Here is a 10,091-nt window from a genome sequence, read left to right on the forward strand (position 1 = left end):
ATTGCATAAAACAAAGGTATTATAGTAGTGATGTATCATATCAGTAATAACAATAACAAAGACTAATTTAAGAATCAAAATAAACGAGGTACATTGAAATCCGTATCTTTTGATAGTGAAGATTGTGTTATGATGGATCCAGTTTTTCCTTCTTTTTTGAGCAATATTTTTCAATAGTAGATTTCGAACTCAAGTATGCATCCTTTTTTTGACTTCTTCAATCTCAAATTCTTCATGATTAACAGATCGTTTTGTTGGTTAGATCTATTTTCATGAAACTTTTCATCATTAGAATCAAATATACAAGGTATCATACTAAAAAAAAGGGAGCATAATTCATATGTATCCAAAATAAATTAGATGGAAAATTTTATTTTTTTAAAAAAAGGACAACTTAAGAACCAAGAAGAAAAAAATTGATGAAGAAATAGTTCTACCTCATCCACAATGACAGATTTGAGATTCACAAAAGAAATTATTTGTCCAATCAATTTTGTGTGATAAATCAAATTCATATTACTCGACGATTTCTTATACTTGACGATTTTAGATTTGATGATTCGAAATCGTGAATCGTTTATCCAATTATCTACAATGGTGATTTGATCAGATTCAAGATTTTGAATTCATGGAGAAGATGAAAATTTGATTTTTGAATTTTGTGAAGTTGTTACAGATTTGGAATGGATTGATATCAATCAATTTTGCGTTATTTGTAGGAAAAGAAAATCAGTTTTGCGTGATTTGTGGGAAGAAAATCAATTTTACGTTAATATTCCATATTAAGCACAACAGATAAGTTTATAATGTATTTTATGTATCCAGATGGCTGAAATTTTAAGGGATTTTGTAAAATAGAAAAGAGTAGGGATAAAATGTAATTTAGAATCTTACACTATGAGATTTAGGTAAGTTATACAACACTTTTTAATATCAGTGAGTTAATACCTCAGATGGTCACTCAACTATGCATTTTTCTCTCAGAAAGTCACTTAACATTCAATTTCCACTCAAAAGTCACTCAACTTTAAATTTTAACTCAAAAGTCACTCAACTATCCACTCTTCTCTCAGAAAGTCACTCAATCTATTTAATTATTTTTTTAATTAAAATTTTCTGATATTAATTGTTTATATAACAAATCAAAATTTAAAAAAAAATAAAAAATACCATTTAAACCATTTAGTAAATCCACCCACCTGACCCGACCCATTAAAAAATATAATATAACTTATTTTATTTGCCCTTAATTCTAAATTATTCCCTCTCTTTCTCCTCTGCTCCTCTACATTTTTCTTTTTCGTTCTCCATTTTTGGTTCTTTCAATTTGTTAATATATAAATAATTTAATTATTTCAATTCGTTAAAATTTAAAAACTCATTACTTAATTAATAATTTAATATTATTTAAACTTTAGCCGATTCGCTAATTAAGTTCAATTGGCTAAATTTTTAACTCCGATTGGTTATAATTGAAATTTATATGATCATTCCTCACATAACCTTAACTCAATTTTAAGACCCAATTTCATACATTAGCAACTCAAATCTTTTTTTTTATTATAGGGAAAATGCATAAGTACCCCCCCAGCCTATGCTCGAAATCCCAGAGACACACCTAACCTTTACTAAGGTCCTATTACCCCCCCGAACTTATTTTTTAATTAATTTTCTACCCCTTTTGGTCCTATGTGGCACTATTCTTGTGGGCCCAGCACGCGTTGACAAATTTTTCAAAATAGTGCCACGTAGGACCAAAAGGGGTAGAAAATTAATTAAAAAATAAGTTTGGGGGGGTAATAGGACCTTAGTAAAGATTAGGTGTGTCTCTGGGATTTCGGGCATAGGTTGGGGGGGTACTTATGCATTTTCCCTTTATTATATTATATAGAACCATGAAGAGCAGGACAACTGCATCATAATCCAATTGTACATTGTGTAGATAAAATTGGACAAATGTCTATCTTCATTATTCAAAACAAAAATAAGGGTATTTTTCATATGTTCTTTCTTCAATCACTCTGCTTCTAGATGATTTCTTCACTTTTTTTTCTCTGTCCCCTTTAACATTGCAGCTATATGTTTTAAACCAAAATTTAATCTTTTTTTTTTGTGGTGGTACATATATTCTCGCTATATATTTGTACTAGTAAACTTAATCGTGCTTCGCGCGATCATAAAATACGTTATTAATATATAATTTAATCTATTTTAAATATATTAAAAAAATTAGTCAACATTATTATTTCCACAAACTAAAGTCACCTTTTATTTTTCTTCTAAACTTGAACAAAAAATTCACCTGCATTTTCATATTAAATAAAAAAAAGTAAAATAAACAAAAATAGCTACAAGGACACAACAATAAAAAGCCTAAATCAAAATTTTCTAAATATATTATGTGTTCAACCAAGCATGATTTTACTATTATCATTGATCATGCTGGTTGGAGATAAGCTTATAAATTATCAATTTTCATATTATATTTTTTAGAGAGAATAAGTAATATTGCTCATTAAATTTTTTTCTAAGGAAGATATATGGATTCACATGATTTTTTTTTTTTATCAGGGTAGAAAATTACGAATTGAAACATCATTTTGTTTTATGCTTCTTATTAGTAAAACATTTCATTCATAAGAACTAGTCATCTTAATATTAGAAATTAAATATAAAAATTGTGTTGAAAGAGAAATAATTTTATTGCCAAACTAATTTCCTTAATCATAATTGAGCGAAAGCTATTCATACATTCCTATTTGAAACAATACAAATATTCATAAAATTGACCAAAATTTAATTAATAGTTATGAACTTAGAATTTCTATCTTTCTTAAGTAAGGTATTAATAGATAATGATAATTTATTATTTTATACTTATTGCATTTTTTGTTATGATATTAACTCATTATAATATGGGAAAATGCATTATTTTGAATTTTAAAGGACAGTGAGATATACATCCGTCCAACTACTTGCTCTAAAATCTAAAATTGTGAAACTCAATTACAAAATGTTTTGATAGTAACAATGATACCAAATACATATGTAATAGACTAATATCATATCGATATAGATAAAAAAAAATCTATCATATAGAGCATATTGTGACCCTTTCAATGTTCAAATGCTGTGAATTTGTGACCAATTAAACCCATTTCATTATCACCGTGTCCTAATAGAAATTTCTATTTGTGACGTCGGGCTATTTAAGTCCCAAAAAAAAATAGAAGAAATTATTATAAGTTAAATTACGTATATGATGAATAAGTAAATTTTAATTAAAATGAAACTTTTAGAATAAGATGATACAATTTAGGAGAAATTAATAATAAAATAATATCGATTCAAATATAATCCTGAATTTTTTTATTAATTGAGAGAGATCAAACTTACAATTTAATTGAAATTAGAAGCTAATACTTTTCAAGCTATAGCAAAATTTGCAGTGTCATAATTTGAAATACTTACACATTGTTTTACTAATTAATAATTTCATATCAACTTTCGAATCAAATATACCTAGATATATGTATTTTTTCTACCAGATACGCTATGATAAACAAATGTATAAGGAGAGAGGCAAGAGAGAAGGAGAGAAACGCGAGGAAGATAAGAGAAATGCGAGCAAGAGAGGAGGAAGGTGAGTGAGTGAGTTTTTGTATCACAAATACATGAGAATCGCACTAGATACATATATCTAAACTACTATATACATTCCAAATACATTCAGAAATACACATACATTGTGAGAGAGCGAGCGAAATAGGAGAGAGGTGAGCGAGAGAGTCATATACATGTGAATACAATCCACTTCAAAATTGAAACATATTACGCCTAATTTTGATCACATTAATTATAGATACATGTATCCAGGGGCCAAAATATGACACAAATTGTAATTTCAAAATTCATAAAAAACCCATAATTAGATTCTAAAATAATGATATTTATGTTGTTTGCCATAATCAATTAACTTGCTCAACTAAATACTCTATAGATTATAATCATCACAGAGTTTATAACATACTCTAGAATAATATTACAAATAATAATAGTTAAATACTAAAAAAAAATTAAAATAAGGAAAAAGCATAGTCAGACCCCGTTCTCTACCGTAATGTTTGGATACAATATCATGACAACTCTTAAGTAGTGATGTATCTCCAGCTATTTGCCTCAACTTCTGAACAAATACCATTTTTGAGATCTCCTTTTTCTATAAATTATAGAATTCATATAATCAGTAATTAAATACTTGTTATACTTTACAGTAATAAATTTTATAGTCACAATTATTTTTAAAAAAATAATAAAAATACGTACCTGAAAATCTTCATAGTTCTTTGAGATCAAAACCATTCTTGAAGGATGTAAAAAATTGGAAAGCACACGCAATAAATTATAAAATTTTATACGTGGTGTAGGCTTGAGTGGAATATTCTTGATTTTTGAAGAGTTACCTAGAAAAATAGGAAAGTCGGTACGTTAAAAATAATTATATCCACTATACAAATATATAAGTAGTCGTCCTAAATTACTTGTCTATTTAAAATAGAATGAATTAAAATTTTCATGTTTTATCATTAGAATTTATTCTTTTTTGAAAGTGTAAACAAGGTTGTAATGTTTCAAAAAAGGTCTATAAGAATATATTAGTAAAACTATCCGTCTTATTAATGATTTCTTAAGAAGCATGTAAAAGAGAAAATGAACAATTAAAATGGGACGGAAGAAGTAAGAATATATACTATTTTGTATATATTCGCTTTTACTTGTCTCATATTTCAAAAATAGATTCTAACTTTTGTTAGGGTTTTGCCCTGATTTTCTTACCATAATTTAAGATTTATTTTTCCTTAAAAGAAAAGACAAAACATTAACATAAATGTTTTTACTTTTCCTGAAAGGAAAATATAATATTCTTTCATATTTGGTTTATTCTCTCCTTTTAGAACTCTTTTTCTAGTAAGAAAAGGTTTTAGGACTCTATAAATGTATGTTTGTTTCTTCTAACACAAAAACAATAACATCCACAATGTAGTCGTTTAAGACTTTTGTTTATGGAGAGATTTATTCTCTCTAAAGTTTCAATGTTTTTCTTTATATTAGTTTTGATATAATAATATTTTGATTTTTAGTATAAGTTTTTGTTATCTAATTTATCAACTATATGATTTGCAAGTAGTAAGCTTCTGCATGACGCCCAATCACCCTTCATAATCCAACAAGTGGTATCAGAGCACATGGTTCAAAGATCCAATGGTTCAATGACCTAATGCTTGAATGAGGTTGAAGACAGGTTCAAGTGGTTTCAAATCAATTTGTAACAACTTTGATGATAATGAAGATTTTTGTTGAGCTACATGTGGAGAAGAAGTTTCAACCATATTTTCAACATTCCTGTTGCTGCAATTTTTAAAAATAAAAATAAAATATTTTTAACCCATTTTTAACCCATATGTTTTTAAACTTTATTTTTAACCATGGCAAGCAACGGTGATGAAGATTTTGTGAAGAACAAGATTATCATGCAATGAAGAAGACAGATCAAACTTTGTCAAGAAAATCCAGCCAAAAGGGGAGATTTGTTAGGGTTTTGCCCTGATTTTCTAACCATAATTTAAGATTTATTTTTCCTTAAAAGAAAAGACAAAACATTAACATAAATGTTTTTACTTTTCCTGAAAGAAAAATATAATATTCTTTCATATTTGGTTTATTCTCTCATTTTAGGACTCTTTTTCTAGTAAGAAAAGGTTTTAGGACTCTATAAATGTAGGTTTGTTTCTTCTAACACAAAAACAATAACATTCACAATGTAGTCGTTTAAGACTTTTGTTTATGGAGAGATTTATTCTCTCTAAAGTTTCAATGTTTTTCTTTATATTAGTTTTGATATAATAATATTTTGATATTTAGTATAAGTTTTTGTTATCTAATTTATCAACTATATGATTTGCAAATACCAAGCTTCCGCATGACGCCCAATCACCCTTCAGAACCCAACAACTTTTACATATCAAGGAAAGGAAAGACAATTATTTGTTTTCATGTTTTATCTTTGACATTAGTTACTTATTTCCAAAAAAGAATTCAACACCTAGAACTAAACATCAATTCATAAGGGATAATGTAATATTATAGTCACATCAATAATTATTTTCTCAATGGATTCAAATTTTAATGTGACAAGTAAAAGTAAAAACGACAAATGCATATTTTATGTATATCATATATTATATCAATTTCGTTCTTTTTTCTAGCAGATAAAAGAATATAAAAATAAATTGAAAAAATGTATAGATAGAAATAAAAATCTTGAATCTTAAAATAACCAAATCATGAATCTTAAATAGCTTACCTAATAATAATGGACCCTTGAAACTCACTAGAAAATTTGGTAAAATATGAGAATTCATATTAGAAGGCCAAATAATGTATGTTTTAGGAGCCAAACAATTGTCAACCCCAGAGTCAAAATCTTGACAAGTTGGTTGAAATTGTTTGGATGAAGCCTCAATTACTTCTGTATTTCTAATATTACTCTGCAAAGTAACATATGCCTTAATCCATTCTCATCTTACAATGCCGATTGTTTTATTCGAAAAAATAAATAAAAGAAAAATGACTAAGTTTTCAAAAAGTCGATTAAACCTATGGGTTAAGAGAAATCGAATTTCCAAAAGAACAGAGTCGCCACTTAATTTTTAGTAAAAATCAAGAAAAAAAAACTTAATGTTTTCAAAAGATTTAAACAGATAAAATCGATTGAAAAAAGGGTTCGAAGTTCAATGTACATTCCGAGAAGGTGTTAGGCCCTCGAAATGTCCGCTAACTTGCGGTTGACCGGCGATTTGATTAAAAATGATTTTGAATAATTTTTAAAAGTTTTAACTAAGTAAAGAACTCATTTATTTCTTATTTATTTTATTTATATATATATATATATATATATATTTTTTTTTTTTTTTTTTTTATTTTTTTTTTTTTTAATTAATTATTTTTTCAAGGGGAAATAAACTAAAGGAGGTTTTTTCTAAAGGAAAACAATTTAATTATTGACAAGACTAATATTAAAATAAGAACTAAGTAATAAAATATATATATACTTTAATTTGAAAAATAAAATGAAATGACCATCCTTGGGAATTTAATCAAATTAAACCATAAGATAATTAAAGTGTTAGTCAAATACAATAAAATAAATAAGAGAGGGAAAGGAAATAATCAAATTTGGGCCTATTACTGCCAGAAGCATTGGGCCAAATATGCTGATTTTTTTTGGACTTTAAACCCAATTCTCCTTTTTGTATACACAAGTTGTATATCAGTGCATACAGCTCGTATATCAGCCATGTTTCCTGTATCTTGGGTTGAATACCGAATGTATACAGCCCGCGTCAACTTCCAGCACCTGTATTTCGAATTTATGCCTAGTATTTCCACATTTGATCTGTATATCATTGTATATTTAGCGCATATAAGCTGCTTTTGGACTTTCCGAGATTGTGTTTCAGCTTCCCGTTCAATTCCACTTCTTGATCCATTTAGAGGTAGACTCGAGAAAAACGATTATTAGGCCACCTCGGCCCCAAAATCAGAAATGCGATGGGATGAGAGTCCATTGGACTCGGGAGGACATTTGCAGCTGAACAAAATGAATTAAATTAGCAAAGTGAAGAGCATATTCAACTTTAGACTACTGGATCCAATTAACTTATAAGAAAACAGTAAACTTAAACATATAGGCAGTAACCAAAATTATTTTTGAGTGGTTAACACATTGTCCAAAACAATTTAAGCATAAAAGGGAAAGAATTTTAATAAATCATGCAAAAATTAAACTTATACAAACACAGGAGGAAATTAGTTACAAACCAACAAAGTTAAACTTGAACAAATCATATGCTGGAATATAGATCTATACAGGAACAAATTCGCATTAGAGAATCACTTGATTACTAAACAACTCATGGATTGACACTAACAGGGGAAGCACATGTATATAAGCTTTAAAGTCTAGACACGGAAGACATAAACTATATCTAGAGAAAATTAAGCTAATTGATTCAAAATTGAACATTAGCAAATGGTTGCAAAACAATATAATATTAAACAACAATCCACGAACTTATATTGAACCAAAGAAAAAATCGAATCAGAGTAATGAAAAACAAAGCAAAGCCATATCAAGCCAAGGCTTAGCCAACTTTAAGAACACAATCTGATGAACAACAAGAAGATGAACTGAATAGACGGAAAAGTTCGACATTTATAAAACCATGGAAGGTAACAGTGACCAAAGAAGGAGCGAAATACTAAACATTCATACTTTAGAGAACAACTAAACAGTAAAAAAAAAAAATCAACTAAAAGAAATTCAGCTAAGCCATTATAGATTCCACTCAATTCCAATCATAAAGAAAACACCAAGACATAATTGAGAAAGCATTAACAGAAATCTCAACAACTAAAGATCAAACGAAACAGAACGTGAGAAAGATTTTTACCTCTTTCCGAGCAGCGAATCGGGACAGGAACGAGCCAGCTACGAGCGATATCACCACCACATCGAGACTCCAACAACTTCAGTGAGTAAGGAATGAAAAAGGGAAAACCAAAAATCTCAAATCCGAGTCTTTGTTGTATGTTTTAGCCTATTTGTATATCTTGTTTCTTATGATATTGTCACGCCCCAAACTGGAGAGGCGCAACTGGCTCCTAATGCCAAAACTCAGGCCCAAGCCGACCCTGTTGAACCATTTGCTACTAGCACATGGCAGCCACACACAATCAAGAAATCAAACAAGTCTATCTCGGCTTAAAACTAAGCCATCGACTGGCAAGGCCCCTGTCAACTAATCTATAACAGAAACAACTACTCCCAGGAGATCATATAAATAAATAGTCAACTAGCACAAAAGTCCTAATTGGGCCGTCGAGGCCACCATGATATCTATACCAAAACTAAAAGCAGGTATATATCAATACAATACATCAAACAGCTCACAAGCTTCCGCAAACCAACAACATAGGCCAGCATGGCCATAACATAGCTATAAACCCCACACACTAGTCTGCAAGCCTCTAAGAGTAGTAAAGATTGGTGGGACAGGGCCCCAGCCTACCCATAAAGATATATACAACAAAATGTAACAAACCTCCCAACTCTGGCAGCTCCGGAGGAAAGGGGCTAGCCAACCGGATAAAAGTCAATCCTGCTGCTGAGGAGGTCTACTCAGTCGTCTGTCAGGACCTGTATGAATGAATGCAGTGCCCCCAAGGCCATAGGGCGTCAGTACAAAATAATGTACAGAGTATGAAAGGCAATAGACTATGATGAGGTATCCTGATATACTGGAATATCCAATAAATAAATCAAGGCTAAGATAAGTGTACTGACCTGCTCCTAAATCTAAACTTATCAAAAATAATAAAACAACAACCTAACCAAGCCCCCATAAGCTCGGCAGGTACAAATAGCACACAAAACCACCTACTCAGGCCCCCATAAGCCCGGAAGGTGCCAATCAACCTATATACCCTTATCAATAGTCCCCTAGCCCCGTAGGCAGTCACATAGCCCTCTTAGGCATTAATATAGCCCCTTAGGTAGCACATAGCTTCTTTAGGCATCAACGTAGCTTATAGACAACTCATAGCCCTTTTAGGCAACAACATGACCCTGTAGGAAGAACATAGCCTTCTTAGGCGTCAATATAGCCCTGTAGGCAACTCATAGCCCTGTTAGGCATCCATATAGCCCTGTAGGCAGAACATAGCCCTTCTAGGCATAGATCACATTCCTGCAGCTAACCACAATAGCCCAAACAACAATAATAACAATCCAACCGCTAAAAGCAAACAATTTAGTTATAAGCAACCTATACAAATAGCCTCTTAAGTCGTGTCCAACATAGGGACGCTACTAACTGAATAAGAATCCCGACAAGGGAGGATTATATCAACTCGAGCAGCCAACAATATATCAAGGATAACAACCCAAATACATTGCTTCTAAACTTTAAGGAAACATGTCGTAAGTAGGGAATAGCCTTAACATACCTGTCCAATAAACGCTCGAAAGA

Source organism: Solanum stenotomum, chromosome 6 (genome assembly GCF_019186545.1).
Source record: "Solanum stenotomum isolate F172 chromosome 6, ASM1918654v1, whole genome shotgun sequence".
Taxonomy (NCBI): Eukaryota; Viridiplantae; Streptophyta; class Magnoliopsida; order Solanales; family Solanaceae; genus Solanum; species Solanum stenotomum.